The 20177-nt window shown below is 35.7% G+C and overlaps 1 long non-coding RNA gene across 1 annotated transcript in view; it reads left to right on the top strand.

The window, feature by feature from the left end:
- LOC140511955 (uncharacterized) overlaps positions 1–20177 on the top strand; it is a 35926-nt gene that overhangs the window by 4283 nt on the left and 11466 nt on the right. The window lies entirely within an intron of this gene.

The raw sequence follows: 20177 nt of genomic DNA, 5'->3' as shown, positions 1-20177 counted from the left end.
AAGTCAGTTATGTTAATACCCTTCATAATATTGAACTAGCCAAGTACACTTGGTCTAAATCTCAGCTGGTCATGGTGTATAATCTTTGTGGCATATTCTGGTACTCTTCTTGTTTATAGTTCACTTAAAATTTTTGCATCAGTATTTATAAGACAAATTGGTCTTTAGGTTTCTTTTTTCTGTTTTTGTTTTCCCTGATTTAGGTATCAAAATAGTATTTATGTCTTACATAAAATGGATTTAGTAGGACTGACTATTGTTTTGCCTATTTTTTAAAAATAGTATAAATCATATTGAAATTAATTGTTCTTTGAATGTTTGGTAGTATTTACATGTACATCATTCTGGTGATTTTTTTCTTAGGGAACTAATTTTTGGCTTGTTCTTTTTTCTGCGATTGAGTTTCTGAAGTATTCTATTTCCTTTTCTATTAATCTGGGCATTTAAAAAAAAATTTAACTATTCATTTCACTCAGATTGTCAGTTTTATTGACACATACAATTAAGCAAAATAGATATTGGTAACTGATTTAATTTCATCTTCACTGGTGGCGCATTTACCCTTTTCCTTTTGGATATGGATAATTTATTTTTCTTTCTTTTTTTTAAAATAAAATTAACCAATTGTTTTTCTATTTTACATAAAAGCAGTTCCTAATTTTATTTATTTATTTCAATTATTTGTTCATTTTAAAAACTTTTAATTTTACTAATTAAGCTATTGATTTTCAGGATTCGTTTTGATGTTTAATTGACGATTTTTAAATGGTTCTTTTTTTCTAGTGTTTTTTAATTGCATACTCAATACATTGATCTCTTTTTTAAATTGATCTGAGAATTTTTAGAGGTATAAATGTTTTCCAAGTACTATTTTGTCTGCATCCCTCAGATTTTGGTATATTATCTCATTGTTGTCTTTATCTCTAATAAAATTATAGATTTTTGCTGTAATCTGTTCTTTGACTCACTTATTCTTTATGAATAACTAATTTAGTTTTCAATTAATTTTTGATCTATGCTTCCAAGGCCCTCTATTGAGTGTAATTTTGATTGCATTATAGTCAGAAAAAGAGTATATTAAATATTTCTGTTTTTCTACATTTGTTTGTGAAGTTTTTATATCTTAACATATGGCTATTTTTTTGAAGGTGACATATACAGCTGAGAAAATATATATATATATATATATACTCCCTTCTGTTCCCATTCAGTTTTCTTCCATAGTGTTCTCCAGGAAGAATGGCATGTCTAAAATATTATTCATTTCCTCAATTTCTTATTTATTTATGGTTAGATCTATCTGCTTCTGTAAGGGGAAAGTTGAGCTCCACTAATATAGTTTGAATTCCTATTTCCTCCTGCAACTCATTTCACTTTTCATATATCAATTTGGGAGAGCTGCCATTTGTTACCTCTATGTTTATTATTGGTGTTATTTGATAGTCTGTGATATCTTTAAGCAAAATATTGTTTTCTCTTATTTTTTTAATAAGGTCTCTTTTTGGTTTTGCTCTTTCTGAAATCATGACTACTACTCCTGACTTTTTTACTTGGGAGCTCTAGAATTTGACTATAATATTCCTGGGAGTTTTCATTTTAGGACCTCTTTCAGGAGATGATTGGTAGAATTTTTCAGTACTTATTTCATCCTCTTGATTCAGTATATCAGGAAAATTTTTCTTTATTAATTCTTAAAATATGACATCTAGAATTTTTCCATGATCATGACTTTCAGGTAGTCCATTAATTCTTAAATTATCTCTCCTTGAACTATTTTACAGGAGGTCAGTGGTTTTTAAGATAACATTTCTTATTTTTTCATTCTTTTGACTTTGTTTTACTGTTTCTTTCTGTTTTGTGGAATTGTTTTCCATTTGTCCAAGTGTAGTACCTAAGGAATGAATTTCTTCTATGAGCTTTTTTACCTCTTTTTCAATATCACTCATTTTGATTGTTTTTAAGGAATGCTTTTCTTCAGTGAGGATTTGTCTTGTTTTCCTCTAGATCAATTCTGCTTCTTTGTGATATTATCTTCTTCAGTATTTTTATTCCTCTTTTACAAAATTGTTAATTCATTTTTAATGATTTTTTCCATTGCTCTCAATTCTTCCTTTCAACTTTTCCTGTGTGTGTGTGTGTGTGTGTGTGTGTAATACAGAGAGAGAGAGAGAGAGAGAGAGAGAGAGAGAGAGAGAGAGAGAGAGAGAGAGAGAGAGAGAGAGAGAGAGTTTCTTCAGTTCTTCCAGGAATTGTTGTTGGAACTGTATTCAATTAGCAGCTTCTTTGAGACTGCAGCTTGTTGTTTGCTCACTTTGTCCAATCTGTATTATATTTTTGGTTTACTTTGAGCCTTATGGTAAAGTTGGACTATCATCATGTGGAGAGTGGTGAGGATATCTCAAGTTTCAAGCTTTTTTTTGCTTGCATTGATGTTTTCAGAACTAATTCTGGTGTTTTATAACTTATCTCTACTTCCAATATTGTGTGATCCTGAGATAGGAGTGCTCATTGCTCTCCTGGTCTGTGCTCTATTCTTAACCCAGGTAAGGTCCTTGTTTCTTTATAGCCACAAGTTCTAACACTCTTCTCTTCCCTGGAACTCTGACCACAGTCCTGGTTCCTTGTGACTGCAGGCACCTTTCTCTGCCAGGAACTGTGTCCCAGAACTAACGGTATGCCATGGAGTTACCAAACAGTGTCTACTCCAACCCAGCCTCTACCTCAGTGTCCAAGAACTCTCCTTTCAACCTTCTTTGTTGTCTTGGGCTGGAAAAAAAAATAAATCACTCAAATCTTTTGTTGACACTACTGCTACAGAATTCAATTTGAGACACTTTAATGTTGTTTGGAGAGGAATTTGGGAGAGATCATTTTCAGTGATTCTTCTGTGCTATCTTGTCTCTATCCCTCCATTTCAGTCTTAAATCAAAGATTGAAAACTGATATCTTTAGTATATTGAATACTTATTGACAAGCCTGCCATAATATGCATAAAATATTACTAAAGCAAGAGACAGAAGAAGAGTGGAGGAATTAGTGGAATTTGCAGATATGTTGGACTTCCTCCAAACATGAGGTGCTGCTAACACTCATGCACATAGGAATTCATTATCCTGGCTTTCCAAAAAAAATTCTTCTTTTAAATTTCATCAATAGTTGATTCATCTATTTAGCTGTTCTGCCATTTACTGGGTTAATCTTTCTGCCAATTTGGGTGATCCCTTTGCCCCTTCTGACCTTTACAACTGGTACTTGGAGTTCTAAAGGAAAGATGAATGCTTGACTAATAATCCTTTCTGTCTAAGACCTCCCAGTTAGTTTATAAAAACCTGGACAGATGTGCAATGAATGGGCTTAGTCAGAAAGTCTAGGTAAAAAATAGGATTTTGTTTTGTCTTTTATAGTGATAGGTAAGTTGCAGAAGCATGGATATGAATTTAGGAAACATATCTATGATGTACAAATTATACAAAAGACTATGACACAATTAATTGAATACAGTTAGCACCTCTCCTTTATACTGTTGCAGATAATTCATCAGCTAAATGTCTATTCTCTGATTCTTTTCATTTATCTAACTCTATGTTTTTATTACCATAAATGTGTATGTGTGTGTAGGTTTCCTTCTTCAAATATTCACATCATTTAAAATAGGATCTATATTGACTATCTTTTTTTAATCAATTAAAATAAAGAATATTTATAAGTTAATGATGAAGAACCTGTGGCCTTAAAGTCACAAGTGGTCTTGTAAGTAGTTCTTAGGTGTAACATTTTGCCTGAGTCCAAGTTTTACAGAACAAATCCTTTTATTAAGGGATTTATTCTATCAAGTTTATATTCAATCAAAGGGTCACACTTAAGGACCTACAGGGCCACGTGTGACCTCAAGGCCATAGTTCTCCATCTGTGCTCTAGATAAATCAAGAATGTTTAGTTAGCTTAACATTACTCTCTTAGTTCTGTCTTTTCAGATTTATATACAAGTAGCCCTCAGAATAAGATAACTTCTTTTCCTAAAGTTCTGTTAGAAATCATCTGTTTTGTTATCACAAACCCCACAACTCTAAAGAAAGAAGGTCTATGTTCCTAAGCCAGAAAAAGAAAGCGTATTGAAACCATAATACACTCATAGTATATGCATGCAAGGTCTTCTCATAAAAAAATAAATTTAAAGCTGTTAGGGAAATTAAAGACTAGCTACTCCAAATCTCTCACTTGGTAGCTAAAGAAATTCAAGCCAAAGGAAGGGGAAATAATGTCACCAATTCAGATAGGGCTTCACCAAGGTCACACAGAGTGATGTAGTGTATAGAAATTTCTACTTGGATTCAGGAAGAATTGGATTCTAATCCCACTTCTGAAACTCTTGCGTCATCTTGAGCAAGGCACTTACTAAATCTTCTCTCAATTTTCTTCACATATAATGTAGGAATAATAATAACACTTATTTTGAAGGAAAATGAAATAAAATACAAGAAAAATTTTGAAAGTTTAAATGATTAAATATCAATGTCAAGAAGATTTGAACTCAGATCTTTTAAATTTTAAAAAACACTTGTTTTTTCCTCTGGAAGAGAGAAGTTAACTCTATTCAATTGGAATGGAGTGGCCTTAGGAAACTTGACAATATGTTTGTAACTTACATCTATATAAGATATACAGAGAAGATGAATGGGAATCTTAGAGTACATAGCCTTTCATATGATAAGTACCTGGAGTGATTTACCTAGTAGATTAAGGCAAACAGAGGTTAAATGACTTGATCAAGTTAACACAGCTAATAATTTTCTGAGGTCTGATTTGAATTGAGATCTTCCTGACTCCAAGCCCTTTTGTCTATTCAATGAGCCCCATGCTGCCTATTTCATGAAAGATGCACAATAACCCTGGAAAGTAGGTGTTATTTGTTACTGGTCACATTTTACAGTTGGGGAAACTGATTGGTCCTGAGTCATATAGTTGCTAAGTGTATAAAACTAGATTTGAATGTGGGTCTTTCTGATTCCAAGCCCAGTGCTTTATCAACTCAGCCACTTAATTGCCTCTGACTATAAGTGTTTCTTAAATTGACTGAGTGTGAATTAGGGAGAGAGTAACCATGAAAGCCTTCCTAGAGATGGGGTCCATCTTTTCCCTTTCCCTATAGAAAGCTAGGGATTCTGAAAGATAGAAAAGTAGAGGTAGCACATATTAGGTATGATGAATAGACTATGAAAAGTCATGGAAGCAGGACATAGCACATTTAACATAGGTAACAGCTAGTTATCCTGTTTCCTTGCAATGTAGAGTTACTCCACACCACCAGAGTCTTCGTTTACTTGTGTTTCAGGGACAGGGCAAAGCTGAAGTGCATAGGATGTTAGACTCGGATGTAGGATGTCATTTAATCAAACAATTTTATAAATGAAATAAGTGAGCCCCAAACATTTATTTTTAAAATTGGTAAATGATAGATTTGGAACCAAAATCTAGATCTTCTAACTGAAAATTCAGTTTTCTTTTAATCATACCAAACTGTCGTCTCCAGTCTTCTTTCTGGTCTTATTCTTACTCCACTAATTACTTCTCCTTAGTTTAAAAAGAAAAAAAATAAATCACCTCTCAAAAGTAGGTTTCTGCTTCTCTCCAGTTAATCCATGGCTGCTATTTCTTCTGAAAGCCCAGCTCACCAGTGGAAGATTCCTGATTATGCTGGGGCTGACTCAAAATCTCATTAATTTAATACAACAGCCTGTAGGCATTGGGAATGACTTTAACCTCCTTCCTTCTTAAGAGGATATTAAGTGAGCTTAAAGAGGCAGATAGAATTGATAGATTTCCCTCAAAGGATGTTCTTTTACTGACAAAGATACATAGTAGTAAAAAATTCACCTGCTAACCTCAAAGTTTTCCCTCACTCCAGGGCACTTGATTCCTTAAAACATTGTAGCTCACCTGTTACCCTTTGTGACAACTTATTGAGAACAACTGTTTGAAAACCAAGGAATACCTCTCTCTCTCTCTCTCTCTCTCTCTCTCTCTCTCTCTCTCTCTCTCTCTCTCTCTCTCTCTCTCTCTCTCTCTTTGTCCCTCCTTCCCCTCTCTTTCCTGTCTGTGTTTCTGTGATGATTTCAAGTTTCTAGTAGTTGTAGAATGACAGATATGCACATTTCCTTCTCTTTTGGGTTTGGGCTGTATTTTGCTGATCTTATCTCTCTATACAGACTCCACTAGGCTCTGACATTCTGTATTTCCTTAGATTCCCCAAATTTATTTACAGAACAAAATCTTAATATGAGTCAACTATGTTACATGACCACAGATAAAAACTAAGGCAATGGTGAGCTCTTTTAAAAGAGGGGTAACTTTAAGGATTAAGAGAGAGGTATACTTCCATTCAACCTTGTAGCCTCTTTGGTAAAAATGGACTGATTTTGGTAAATAATCAATGAAAGATGAGAGAAAAAAAATCAATCTAAACCTGGAAAAAGGGATATTGAAAATACTAACAGAAAATGGAAATAACAGAATATAGAAAATAAGAGAATAAGAGAAAAATTATGTTGAAAGAGACCAATGTTAGAACGTCTTTCTGACAATGATTTTCCAACATCTACCCTTTCAATATCTACCCTAATCTGAAAGAATTGACCTTGATAAGTTCTTTCCGGAATTTTGTCATCCACAAAAATATGTATCCATCCTACAAATCAAAGGTATGCAAGTACATATCTGTCACTTTAATATGCGGGCAATGTTAGTCTTTAAATTTAGTCAAGATGTGACTTTACATATTCTAATCACTTGCTATTACCAATCATCTCTTTCAAATTGGAATCAAATTTGACTAGCCTATCTGTTTATGATCAGTGATTCATACTCCAATATCATTTTCCTACAGGAAGGGAGACACTGGTCCATCATTTACACACCCAGATGAGATCTAAGTCTTTGTTAAATACATAACTAAAGCACTTCCACTGAACTAATCAGGGCTTATAGTAGGGCTAGGAAGGTAGCATATGCCTGCATTGTGAAGTAGTGAGACATGATCTAAATGGTTATGTGCAATTTTGAACGCTAAGCTCTGTATAGTGATGACACTGGGAAATGGGAGAGCATCCATAGCAAGGCAAGCAAGATGTGAGACATTCTGAATGTACGTGCTACAGATCTTCTATTCTCCATCTCCACTTCCCCCAAACTTTTTTAAATTTTCAGAGTATGATTAACATACACTTATAGGTATACATATTGCATCTTCTAACCTAATATAAAATTGTTGAGGGTACTGAATTTTAACTTATTTCTTGGTAGTCCCACCTCCTAGTACATGATGTATGCTTAATAAAATCTTTTGATTAAGTGATGAATGGAAGAAGCTTGAGACAACATACTATATAAGGAATTAGGGATGATTACTGTGGAAAAGCAAAGATTAGGTTGAGGGAAAGCAGTGCTGGAGTTCTCAGTATTCAGATATTTGAATGACTGTTAAGCGGAAATCAAATTAGACCTGCTTTGTTAGTCTCCAAAGATCAGGGTGAGAAACAATGAGTAATCACAACTAGGTTAGCTATCAGGACATAAATCAACACAAACTAGAGATGTCTGAAAATGGAATGCGATGCAGTGGAAGATGCTAAGTTTCCTCTTATTGGAAGTTTGCAAGTAATGGTTAGATTTGTTACTGAATGTATTGTATTGTGGATAAACTTTTATATACGACTTAAATTAGATGACCTCTTAAGTCTCTTCCAACTATCTGTTTTTATGATTCTGAAAAATGTGTAGATGAATAAAACTGTATCTAAAGCAAATCAATGATTTCTATTCAGTTACAAAAGTTGAATTTTGAAAAGACATATATGTATTGTGTTTATGCCTCTCCTTAGGCATACAGACATGTTTTATACATTTGTACATGTATTGTTTATGTTATAATGTACATAGATACACATACATATATGTATTTATTTTTAGATGCATTGTTTATATGCATATATACTTCTCTGAGTGAATACATTTATGTATAATGCAGATGCATGTACATGCACATGTCCCATTGTATATTCTTTAAGGGTGACTAATAATTACAGTACCATATATGTTCTGGAGTTTAAAACTGTGTCCAATTCTTTTAGACATATATACAGAGGGGGGTTTGTCAACTTTTCTCTTGGAAAGGCTCCATAGAAAAGACCTAATAAGTTTACTTTAATTGTTCCTTTTTAAAAAAATTTTTAACTGCTCACAGCCTTTAATATTGAAACTAGGCATGTACCACAAGAAGGTAAAAGAAAGAAGGAAGTATCCCACATGTATCAAAATATTCTTCAGACTACATGTTTGTCATAGTCAGAAACCATACAGAAAACCGAAGGTTGCTGAATGGAATGATATCACTCCAAAAAAAACAAACAAACAAACAAAAAAACCAAAACGGGTACTCAGAAAAATTCAAAGGAAGACATATAAACCCATGCAGAATTTTAAAAAGAGAAGAAATATGCTATTACATTGAAATAATAAGGGACAGTTTGATTCATATTAATTGTGGTGATCAATTTTGCTTGCAGGGGAAAATGCTGAAACATCTCTCCTTTTACTTTGTAGAGAGAAGGGAGACTATGGATATGGACTGCTACATAGGCTATCAATTACTTTCTTGGTTTAACTTTTCTCATTTTTTTATGGGGACAGTGTCTCTGTAGGGGAGGCAGGTATCCCTCTAATAACTTTGCTATAAAAAATAAAACAGCACACTAATGAAAATGTTTTATTTTGGGGGGCAAGAGGAAGGAGATTTCTTTAAGTCTTTTACTATATACCCATGTTCCCAGAAACAGATGAAACAATTTTGTTTTTTGAGAAATACTGTCTAATATTCTCTCTGCATCAATACTATGGCACCATTCCTATGCTCTAAGATAGCATGATGTCAGGAGCTAAGTATACAGCCAAAGGAAGCATGGTTGTAATAAAAATACAGGTTATGTTTTTAGCATCCAGGTAGACTGTGTGGTCTTTCGCTAATCAAGCTAAGAGTTAAGGAAGGATTCTAGTATAAGGAGTCAGCCTTCCAATGCAAATAATCACTTCTGACCCACAAATTAAGTTTCATGTTGTGTGACAAACAGCAGATCATTAAGCTATCTCTCTCTCACCCAAACTAGCAGAAAATAGCCAGCAGGGACTCAGTTTCAACTGAGAAATGACTTAGGTGTATTTCTTTCTCGCAGATCTTCTCTTGGGGAATGCTGGGTAATACTCTTTGGTGTGACAAAAATTAACATCGCTAGAATTTAAATCCCAGGAAAGACAACCACCACAGCGGGTGCAAGAGCCAGACACAGCAAACTATTGTTATTGATGGGCTGACAAACTTGACATGGAGGGGAAAAATAATTCTTTGTGTAAATGCCAATTACATTAACTCAATTAGATAGATTGCAACCCTGGATACAGAACCCACTAATTCTGCCAGCAGGGTAGCTTGGTGAACAGGAAGGGAAACCTGTAGAAAGCCTTGCAATTAAAAAAACTTGAGTTCATTTGCACACTTGGGTGGTTGCATTGAAAGTCACAAATGCAGAAATTAAAAAGCAGTTTTCTAATCCTGGCTCCAGGTGCTTTCATGTGGGAATCTGAACACAAAAGGATTTTCTCCGTTTGGGGGAAGGAGGATGTTCAGGTGATAAAAAAAGGTAAATAAAATGAAAACCTTGAGCAGGATTTTTGTCAATAGAGAATGACTCTGTATTAAATAATCTTATTTAATCATATATACATATGTATATATAAAATTATATATACATATACATAATTATATTCAACTAAATATAATTACAATTATATATATATATTATATATATACACATATATACATATATATATATATATATTTAGAGAGAGAGAGAGAGAGAGAGAGAGAGAGAGAGAGAGAGACTATATTTGCCTTTCCTGGGATCTGAATTCTAGCGATGTTAATTTTTGTCACACCAAAGAGTATTACCCAGCATTCCCCAAGAGAAGATCTGCGAGAAAGAAATACACCCAAGTCATTTTTCAGTTGAAACTGAGTCCCTGCTGGCTATTTTCTTCTAGTTTGGGTGAGAGAGAGATAGCTTAATGATCTGCTGTTTGTCACATAACATGAAACTTAATTTGTGGGTCAGATAGGATTATTTGTGTTGGAAGGCTGACTCTTTATAACAGAATCCTTCCTTAACTCTGAGCTTGATTAGGGAAAGACAACACAGTCTACCTGGATGATATATATATATATATATATATATATATATATATATATATATATATATATATATATATACACATACATATATATGTACACACACACACACACACACACACACATATATATGTGTATATATACACATATATATGTATGTATGTATATATATATATATATATATATATATATATATATATATATATATATATATATACAATTATAATCAATATTATAGACAGGTTAGGCCACAATCTATATACATAGGAGGTTTATAATACCCTATCATCATCATCAACATCATCCTCATCCTCATCATTATTATAATTATTGTTAATACCTGTGATTTCGTCAATTTCAGTGCAGGAACACTGCACAATGCAGATTTAAAACTTGTAGTCACAGGAAATTGTCTAAGGCACTGAGATTTTACATGATTTGTCCATGTTCACATAATTAGTATTATCAGGGGAACCCAGTTTTTGACCTAATAGGTAATAAGAATTTCCTGAGGTTAATTGTATAAGGGAAGAGTATGATCATATCTGTATTTTAGGGAATCACATTAGCAGACATAAAGACAAATTAGGATGTTCCATCACTAGGGAGAAGAGGATAAATTTCAGAAATATATTGTTGATGTAGATATGAAAAATTTGGCAACTGAGTCAATATGTTGAGTGAATGAGAATAAGAGTGAGAAACTGAAGATGATAAATAGTGAAATTGGGCATCTGTAAAAATCTTAGTGTCCTTGACAACGAGAGAGAAGAGCAACAGACCTTTAGCCATGAATCAATTAGTAACTCAGAGGTCAAGAAACATTATGTACAAGAACTTATTCTGTTATAGGCATTCCACTAAGTATTGGGGGTACAGAGACAATAAAAGAAGTATTTCTTCTTTCAGAAAGCACAAAATCTAAAGTCAGATAAAACATGTAAACCATTACATAGGTACAAGAGTAAATTGGAGGTGTTTCAGATGGAATTTGCTAATCCAATGAGACATGTAAAGATTTTTTTTTTGCAAAAGGTGGGATGTAAGCAGAAACATGAAAGAAGCCAGGAAATTCAGGAGATAGAAAAGAATACAGAGAGAGGTCGAGGCATGGGATTCTGGAGATAGCCATGGAAAATCTAGGACCAGAAATCATATCATCAATGAGATGATTTTACTTCCCTAATTATATCAACCTTCTCTTTATCCTGTTCACTATAGAACATCTTTCTCTTTCCCTTTCTTTTTATTAAATATATTTACATATTTTTAGTTTTCAACATTCATTTCTAAGATATTTAGTTTCAAATTTTCTCCCCATCTCTCCCCTTCCCCACCACAAAACACCATGCATTCTAATTACCCCTTCGCCCAATCTGTCCTCTCTTCTTTCACACTCCTCCCTTCCCTTATCCCCATCTTCTCTCTTTTCTGACAGGGCAAGACAGATTTCTGTACCACATTACCGGTATTTCTTATTTTGCAGTTGCATGCAAAAACAGTTCTCAACATTCATTCCTGGAACTTTGAGTTCCAACTTCTCTCTCTTCCTTTCTCCCTGCCCATATCCATTGAGAAGGCAAGCAATTCAATATAGGCTATAGATGTGTAGTTTTCCTAAAGACTTTCATAATAGTCATGTTGAGAAAGACTAACTGTATTTCCCTCCATCCTAACCTGCCCCCTATTCATTCTATTCTCTCTTTAGACCTTCTCTCTCCTCTAAAATGTTTACTTCTAATTACTCCCTCCTCCCATTTACCCTCCCTTCTATTATTCCCTCACCCTACTTACTCCATTCTCCCCCACTTTCCTGTAGTGTAAGATTGATTTTCATACCAAATGAAATGTGCATGTTAATCTCTTCTTAAGCCAAAAGTGATAAGAGTAAGCTACACTTTTCTCTCTTATCTCCCCCCTTTTTCCCTCCACTGGAAAAACTTTATCTCTCCTGTTTTATGAGAGATAATTGACCCCTTTCCATTTCTCCCTTTCTCCTCCAAATATATTACTCTCTCACCCCTTAATTTTTTGATATCATCCCTTCCTATTCAACTCTGTGTATGTATAAATACATACATACATACACACACATATGTGTGTGTATAATCCCTCCAAATACTCAAATACTGAGCAAAGTTTCAAGAGTTACAAATAATACTTTTCTGTGTAGGAATGTAAACAGTTCAGCTTTAGTAAGTGCCTTGTGATTTCTCTTTTCTGTTTACCTTTTCATCCTTCTCTTGATTCTTGTGTTTGAAAGTCAAATTTTCTATTCACCTCTGGTCTTTTCATCAAGAATGTTTGAAAGTCCTCTATTTCATTGAATGAACATTTTTCCTCCTGAAGTATTATGCTCAGTTTTGCTGGGTAGGTGATTCTTGCTTTTAATTCTAGTGCCTTTGACTTCTGGAATGTCATATTCCATGCCTTCCAAACCCTTAATGTAAAAGCTGCTAAATCTTGTGTTATCCTGATTATATTTCCACAATACTCGAATTGTTTCTTTCTGGCTGCTTGCAATATTTTCTCCTTGACCTGGGAACTCTGGAATTTGGCTACAATGTTCCTAGGAGTTTTTCTTTTCTGATCTCTTTCAGGATCTGATTGGTGGATTCTTTCAATATTTTTACCTTGTGGTTTTCCAATATCAGAACAGTTTTCTTTGATCATGAAAGATAATGTCTAAGCTCTTGTTTTGATCATGGCTTTCAAGCAGTCCCAAAACTTTTAAGTTGCCTCTCCTGGATTCATTTTCCAGGTCAGCTGTTTTTCCGATGGGATATTTCACATTGTCTTCCATTCTTTTTTTTCATTCTTTTGGTTTTGTTTTGTAATTTCTTGCTTTCTCATAAAGTCATTAGCTTCCATCTGGCCAATTCTAATTTTTCAAAAGTATTCTCTTCAGTGAGCTTTAGAACCTCCTTTTCCATTTGGATAATTCTGCTTTTTAAAGCATTCTTCTCCTCATTGTCATTTTGGACCTCTTTTACCATTTGAGTCAGTCTGTTTTTAAAGCTGTTATTTTTTTTAGGTCTCTTTTAGCAAGCTGTTGACTCACTTTCCATGGTTTTTTTTGCATTGCTCTCATTTCTCTTCTCAATTTTTCCTCCATCTCTTTTACTTGATTTTCAAAATTCTTGTTGAGCTCTTCCATTGCCTGAGACCATTACATATTTATTTTGAGGGTTTTGGATGCAGAAGTCTTGACTTTGATGTCTTCCTCTGTTGGTATGCATTGTTCTTCCTCAACTGAAAGGATGGAGGAAAATATTTGTTCTCCAAGAAAGTAACCTTCTGTAGTCATTTTTTCCTCTTTTTTGGGACATTTTACCAGTAAGTTACTTGACTTTTGATTCCTTTGTTAAGAGGAGGTTATACTCTGGCGACCTGTAAGTTCTCAATTCCTCCAAGATGGCACAATGAAGGGAGAGGAGTTTAGTCCTCTACTTCTCTGCAGTCTGGGCTGGGAGCAACCACAACCTTTTCTATCCAGGATCTATGAGTAGAATTCCCTCTCCAGAGCCCCCACCAGCTCCATCAATCAGTGCTCCTCCTCACCCCAGGACCATCATTCAGGGCTGAGATTCAGATCAGCTGCTTCATTCCCCCAGGGTCTTTAGGTGGAGGGTTCCAGAAATGGATGCTCCTGCAGTGTGGGGCCAGTTGGGGCTAGGGCTAGGGGAGGACCCTGCTCCCCTGTCACCCAGGTGAAAGAATTTTCTCACTGACCTTTGAAGCTGTCTTTGGTATTTTGGGGTTGAGGAATCTGGGAACTGCAGCTGCTGTGGGTTACACCCTGAAGCCTGCCCTGATCCATGCTGCATTACACGACCAAGGCTAGGTTGCTCTTCACTCTGAGCCTGGTGCAATAAAACTTTCCTGTCAGCCATCCAGTCTGTCTTGGACTGGAAATCTCTTTCACTCTGTTGTTTTGTGGCTTGTGCTGCTCTAGATTATTTTAGAGTCATTTTTTACAGGTATTTTATGGGCTGTGGGGGGAGAGGTTCTACAGGTCCATCCTTCTACTCTGCTATCTTGGCTCCACCCTTTCTCTATCCTTTGCAATCATTCTAGGCAGATATAACACTCTCCAAAGGAGAATAGTGAGGACAAAATTAATTAAATGATTTGTCTAAAGTAACACAGTTAGTTAATGGGAGAGCCAGAACTACAGATGAAATATGCCAAACTCCACTTTGGGAGACACATTCCTTCCTTAAAATGTTTGCCTGCCTAAAGACATGACCTTCTAGTAGGTTTGTTTTATATATATGACACCTTGTATTATCTTTCATTTTTCTTGCTTGGTAAGAGGGTTTTTCACACTTGGAATATTTATTTCTAAAGATCTAGAAATATAGCACTATGTGACATATTGTATTATTGTTTTTGTGTATGAGGCAATAGGCCGCAAGGTCTAGGAAGTTAATTTTTTTTTTAAAATTATTCTACCCCTGGGTCTCTCTTTTTGGAATTCACTAAAGTTATTGAATATGTACGGAAATACAGAAAGTCCAAAATAGAAGGGAAATACTAGGAAAAGGGCCAAACTTTGTCTTTGACAGGCTGTTTATAATATTAGGGCGAATAGGATTTGTATGAAATACCTGGGGCAAGATTCAGTGGAAAGGTTGCAAAGTGATGATTAATGGCAGAAATGGCAGGTTATTTCCATTGCAGGTGAATAACCCTGCCCATCTAACAAGTAAACAAAGAACAAATCCCTGGACATTTTAGACAGGAAACAAATTAAAGTAGAAGTTATTACAAATTTAGCTCTGTGTGGCCTCTTAATAAGTGGGTTAGCAATTTGAAAGGTATAAAGCTGGAAACTGAATTCATGGCAAGAAATTGGGAGAAAGCCAGAGAGGGATAGAGAAAGAGAAAGACAGAAGGATTGAGAGAAAAAGTGAGGCACAGAAACAGAGATAGACAGACATGGACAGAGAAACAGAGATAGAGAGAGTAAGAGACAAAGAAACAGAGATAGACAATTGTAAAAAGACTGAGAAATAGAGACAGAGACTGGGAGAAAGACAAAGAAAGAGAGATGAAGAGAACTTATAATCAAGATGAATCTTGGCTTCATCCTATCCCTAACTTACTATTACAAGTATTTTTATAAGTTAAGTTGCAGCAACTATGAATTTTTTTCTTATTCTTTATACTTAATCTTCCAATACCTTTCTTTTTTTAAACAGCATTTCCACCCTAGTAACATGTCAAGAAATTTTTTATCATTTACTTTTACAGGATTCTGATTTCCAAATTTTTCTCCCTCCCTCCTTCTCTCCCCCTCCTGTTCTGAAAATGATAGGCAGTTTGATGTAGTTTATACATGTACTCTCCTGGAAAAAAAAAATCCATATTAGTCACAAATGCAAAAGAAGAAACTAATCAAAAGGAAAAAAAAGTGAGAAAGAATAAACTAAGTGAAAAAAAAAATCATTTGATCTGAACTCAGAGTCCATCAGTTCTTTATCTGGATATGAACAGCATTTTACTTTGAGTCTTCTTTGTACTTGTCGTTTATCAGTCTGTTGCTGAAAAGAACCAAGACATTCATAGTTCATCATTACACAATGTTTTCCCAGTTTTGCTCATTTCACTTTGCATCAATTCACATAAGTCTTTCCAAGGTTTTTGCTGAAATATGCCTGCTCATCATTTCTATTTGCACAATAATATTCAATTACATTCATATACCACAGCTTGCTCAGTCACTCCCCAACTGATGGATATCCTTTAAATTTTCAATTCTTGACCACCACAAAGAGGGGTGGTATAAATGTTTTTGCACGTGCAGGTCCTTTCCCACATTTTTATGATCTCTTTGGGATGCAGATCCAAAAGTAATATTGCTGCACTAAAGGGTATGCACAGCTTGGTTTTGTTTCGGACATAATTTTGAATTGCTCTCTAGCATATTTGAATCAATTCACAATTCCACCAATCAGTACCTCAATTTCCCCACTTCTCCAACATTTATCATTTTTCTTTTCTTTTACATTATTAGCCAATCTGATTGGTGTGAGATGTTACCCAGGTTGTTTTAATATACATTTCTCTAATCAAAAGTGATTTAGAGAATTTCTTCATATGCCTATAGACAGTTTTGATTTCTTCATCTGAAAATTCCCTGTTCACATCCTTTGAATATTTATCAATTGGGGAATGGCTTGTAGTATAAATTTCACTCAGTTCTCTATCTATTTAAGCAATTGGGCTTTTATGAGAGATACTTGTATAAAGACTGTTCCCCATATTTCTGCTTTTCTTCTAATTTTGGTTGCATTGGTTTTGTTTCTTTCATTTTAATATAATCAGAATTATCTATTTTTACCTTATCTCTCTATCCCTTGTTTGGTCATGAATTTTTCCCCTCTCCACACATCTGATAGGTAGACTATTCCTTGTACTTCTAATTTTCTTATGTTGCCACTTTTTTATGCTTAAATCATGCCAAAGGTATGTCATATCTAACTTTTCTAATATTCTATTTATCTCCTTAGTTTCTTTGTTGGTTTCTTTTCTTTAGTTGTATTTATCAAGTTTTGATAGGGGAGAGTTGTGGTCCCCCCAGTATATTTTTGCTATATATTTCTTCCTGTAATTCCTGTAGTTCTCCTTTAAGAACTTGGATACTATTTCATTTGGTGCATACATGTTTAGTATTGATATTGCTTCATTTTTTGTAGTACCTTATAGTGAGATGTAGTTTCCTTCTTTATCTCTTTTAATTTAGTCTATTTCTACTTTTACTTTGAGATCAGGATTACTAATCCTGCATTTTTTTTAACTTCAGCTAAAGCATAACAGATTGGTCTTCAGCCCCTTACCTTTAATTTGTGTGTTTCGCTGTTTCAAGTGTTTCTTGTAAACATCAAATTGTAGGATTCTGGTTTTTGATCCACCATGATATCTGCTTTCCTTTTATGATAGAGTTCATTCCATTCAAATTCACAATTATCATTACTCCCTGCCTATTTCCTTCCATTGTATTCTTCTTCTTCTTTGTCTTCCCTCTCCTTTCACCCTTTCCCTCCTCACCAGTGACTTACTTCTGTCTACCGCCTCATCTGATCTGTTCTCCCTTATCTCTCTCCCCTACTCTTTACTTGATCTCCTGTCCTCCTACTTCCTTGTTGGGTAAGACATATTTTTATATTTAGCTGAATGAGTGTATGATTCTGTCTTTGAGTCACTATTGATGAGACTAAGGTTTAAGCAATGCTAGTTTCCTACCCTCCCATTTTCCATTTCATTATGTGAAATAATATACTCTGTTCTTCCTCTCCCTTCCTTCTGCCCACTGTGAATTCCTCTTTCTCATCCCTTAATTATTTTTATGTCTTTCTCTCATATTCATGTTATACCAATACTCTTAGCCTATGTATATTCCTTCTAGATGTACTATTAGTGTTTAAAAAAAAAGAATTATAAGCATAATCTTTCCATGTAGGGATGTAAATAATTTCGTTCTATTGAATCTCTTATGTTTTCTTTCCCCCTGTTTATGTTTTTCTTAGGTCTTGTTGTTGGAGGTTAAATTTTTGGTTTCTTCTGACCTTCTTCTTATGAAGGCTTAAAATCTTTCTATTTCATTGAATCATCATTTTTCCCTGTTGGGACTGGAAGCTCAATTCCGTGTGGACAGTCTCGGGCAGGTAAAAGTGGGACTTCTAAATCTTAGAGTCTTACGAGGCCCTCCATGAACAGCGGGGGTTCGAGAAGGTCAGACCGAGCTAGCTCGGCTAGCTCGGGTATTTCCGCCTCTCCCCCGGAGATACCTGATGGGTGGAGTCTCCCTGCCCTCGAGGTCGTCCCGGATTGGAGCACACCTAGTTACCTAACAGCATGGTATTGAGATGCAAACTGTGTGGCTGAAGATTAAGTAGGATTGAGGAAGCCAGAAAGCTCTTAGCACGTGTGGAGCCAAAGAGAAAAGTAGGGCTCCGCTTCTTTTCTTTCCTCTCTCCCCTCCCCCTCTCTCCCCGCTTGTACTTCTACTTCCATTCCCTTAAGCTTAGCCTTCTTAGGAAATCTCCCCCTCTTCGTCCTAAGAAAGAAGACCTCCTGCACTTGTAACCGAAACCCTGTAATAAAGCTCAACCCCTGTTTGACTCTGGAACGTCCTTTCTCTCATACGTGCATCCGGCGTGGCCAGCCGAAGACCTGGACAGGTAAGAAAGACTCGGGTAGCCCAATACAGGCCTCTAGGCTTGCCATTTCCCCTTCAAATATTATGGTTAATTTTGCCAGAAAAGTAATTCTGGGTTATAGTCCTTGATCCTTCACCTTCCTGAATATTATGTTATGTCACCTCCATGTTTTTCATGTTGCAGCTGCCGAGTGCTTTATAATCATGATTGTGACTCCCAATATTTGATTTTGACCCCTTTTTAACTTGATCTGATTGTTCTGAAATTTGGATATCATGGTTCTTAGAGTTTTTATTTTAGGATCTCTTTGCTGAGGTGATAGGTGGATTCTTTCATTGACTATTTTGCCCTCTAGTTCTAGGATATCATTTGATAATTTCTTGAAAGACGCTGAGCAGGTCGTCCTTTTGATTATGGTTTTCAGGTAGTCCAATGATTCTGGAAATATCTCTCAGGGATCTACTCTCCAGGATAGCTGTTTTTCTCAAGAGGTATTTTACATTTTGTTCCATGTTTTCAATCTTTGAAATTTGTTTGATTGATTTTTGATGTGTCCTAGAGTCATAAACTTCCACTTATGCAATTGTAACATTTAAGGTGTTGTTTTCTTTAATTAGCCTTTATGCTTTCTTTTCCATTTGTCCAAGCATACTCTCTAAGGAGTTCTTTTCTTCAGTTGATTTTTGTATCTCCTTTCCATGTTGGCCAATTCTACCCTTTAAGCAGTTTTCCAAACTAGTGACTCTTTTTTTGTTCATAATTCTCTTGGACCACTCTCATCTATTTTCTCATTTTTAGTCTTCTGTCTCTCTTATTTGATTTTTAAGCTCCTTTCTGAGCTCTTCCATGAGTTGTTTCTGGGCTTGAGATGATGACCCATTTTTCCTTGGGACTTTGTCTATAACTGTTTTGACATCATTGTCCTCTTCTGAGTTTGAGTCTTGGTTTTCCCTGTCACCACAATAATTTCCTATGGCCAGATTCTTTTGTTTGTTTGTTTTTTTGATAAATTTGACATTTTTTCTTTCTTTTAAATTTGACCTCTGCCCCTGGGTTGAAGGGGCACTGTCTCAGGCTTCTTTTGTCAAGAGGTCCAGGCCCTCCCAATGTTGTGTTGATGTGGCCCCGAGTCCCCTGGGGGATCTTTGTGTCTGGCGTTGTACTGAAGGGGTAGGGTGGGAGTAGATGGCACTGCTGGAGAGCATAGGGGTCTTGCAGCTTAGCTCATGCTGAAGTAGGATCCCAGGGGTGGTATCTGGAATGTGTGGAGGCCTGGTGAGGTGTTTCTTCATTTCGCTGGGGCTATGCTGAAATGTGTAGAGTTCTGCCCACTGCTAGAGGATGTTTGTTTGCCCAGGGTTACACTGAAGCACATGGAGGTCAGGCCAATGGAGGATGGCTATTTGCCCAGGGTTACACGACTGTGCTGAAGTATGCCATATATTTCAGAGCTGGGATATACTGGTTCCCCTGCCTGTGCTGAGGTATGTGGGGGGGGGGGGGGAAGGGGGTAATTCCTGGAGTTGGCACTTGCTTGCTCCACCACACTGGGAGATCTCAGGATCTCCCACTGGTTTGCTTAGGTGGGGCTTGCTGCTATTTTGCTGGGATCTTTCCTCTCCTGGATTGTGCTCCCTTTTTACTCAAGTGAGATGGGGTTTCTTGCTCATCTTCTAAATTTCTGCAGCTAAATGATTGTTCCACTCCATCTTTTTATTGGTTCTGATGTTCCAGGATTTGTTTTGGGGGGATATGTATGGTTGTTTGGAGGTGAGTAT

Source organism: Notamacropus eugenii, chromosome 6, assembly GCF_028372415.1.
Source record: "Notamacropus eugenii isolate mMacEug1 chromosome 6, mMacEug1.pri_v2, whole genome shotgun sequence".
Taxonomy (NCBI): Eukaryota; Metazoa; Chordata; class Mammalia; order Diprotodontia; family Macropodidae; genus Notamacropus; species Notamacropus eugenii.
Note: the sequence above shows the minus strand (reverse complement) of the source record. Positions and strands in the feature narration are given on the sequence as shown.